This window comes from Phalaenopsis equestris, unplaced genomic scaffold (assembly GCF_001263595.1).
Source record: "Phalaenopsis equestris unplaced genomic scaffold, ASM126359v1 Scaffold000002, whole genome shotgun sequence".
NCBI classification, from domain to species: Eukaryota; Viridiplantae; Streptophyta; class Magnoliopsida; order Asparagales; family Orchidaceae; genus Phalaenopsis; species Phalaenopsis equestris.
In genome coordinates, this window is record NW_018164444.1 from 24721979 (window position 1) to 24723518 (window position 1540).

The 1540-nt window shown below is 36.9% G+C and overlaps 1 pseudogene; it reads left to right on the forward strand.

The window, feature by feature from the left end:
* Positions 1–307, forward strand: part of LOC110036122 — a 610-nt pseudogene extending 303 nt beyond the window's left edge.
* The last annotated feature ends 1233 nt before the right edge of the window (positions 308–1540 follow it).

Genomic DNA, 1540 nt, shown 5'->3' on the forward strand with positions numbered 1-1540 from the left:
TGATCGCGGATGCGAGGCACACTCCGACGGTTAGATCTACGGCTCTACATTCTTGGTCGCATTATTCTTTTTTTTTTCATGACTGATTTGTGTTCGTTTGACTTTGGTTGGTGGCCTAGGGGATGTGTTGCTTCATTGCGTGGTCGATGCTATTTTGGGTGCATTGGGGCTTCCGGATATCGGGCAGATTTTCCCTGATAATGATCCTAAATGGAAGGGCGCTGCTTCCTCCGTGTTCATTAAGGAGGCTGTGAGTTACCTTGTTCTTTCAGTTTCAGTTCCTCCCAGTCGCTCCATCACTTTTTGATCTTGTGTTAATAACTGTCATGCATGGAGTAGAGGGTCATATTTAATAAATTTAAGGTTTATTGAAGCCTATGTATTGCATATTCTTTTAGAATGTTTAGTTCATTGACAACAAGGATTGTTATACATCTTCTAGCACGTATTTGAAAGTCTATATCATTCCACGTCTAGACCAGATAAGATGAAGTAAGAAGAAATTTCTTAAATTTCAATTCTTGAATGCTATTTCACAAACCTGAGAGTGGTGTGGATTTGATTAGCTCGGAATTTCTTAAATTTCAATCATGATCTACACATTGTAAGAACAAGATTTGTTGAAGTAAGAAGAAATAAATAAAGTAGAGAAGGGATGCATTAAATTCATAAAATGAGTAAATATGGTTTTTATATGTTGCAGCATTGAGATGGTAGAGGAGAATTTTTTTTTACTTTTCAAACAAATATTTGCATGCAATCAGAAAGGTGGAGACGTGCACAGAGGAGATAAAAGGATGTTTTTCTTAAAAATTCAAAAGGGAGAAAATCATAGGGATTAGCTCAATTTAAAATGTTTTCATTAGTTATAATCATGAATTACCCTTCTTTATAATTGGAGGTGTATGCATAATGCAAAAGAACTTGAGGAAGACTTCCTTGCTGGCACAGCCACATGATTTTTGGGTGCTAGCTTCATTTGTGCCATCTTGGGCCTGTAGATGGCGAACATCTTCCTCTTTAGTTTTATCATTAGCATCGCCCACTTAAACATGATACTCCAACTCCGCCAACAATAGCATAGGTTATGTAAGGTCCTTCATCACCAAAAAAAATCTTCTTATATTGCAATCCCTTACATCACCTCTACATTATCATTTATAGAGGCAACTGTCAAGTTGGTGGACTTAGTTTGAACCGCTTAGTTGTTTTCTATCGTTACCAAGATGTATGACTTGCACACTTTTACAATCTAAATGAGATGCATTTTTTAATTAATGGCCATATCAGGCAAAGGAAATTGTAAGGGCCCGTCAGAAATTGAAAGAGGGATGAAAATTTGGCTGTAGCTCAACTCACCTTGCTTTATGCTAGGAGCCAAAAAAATGGCCTCATCAGGATAATTCCTTTTTATCTGAAATGATTCTCTAGCTTCTTGTTCATACCAAAAGTAGTTAGCAAAAGGCATAGGTTATTCTTTCACTTGATAGTTAGCCAGTGTTGAGAACTTGAACTTTTTCGCCAACACTTTCATTCTGTC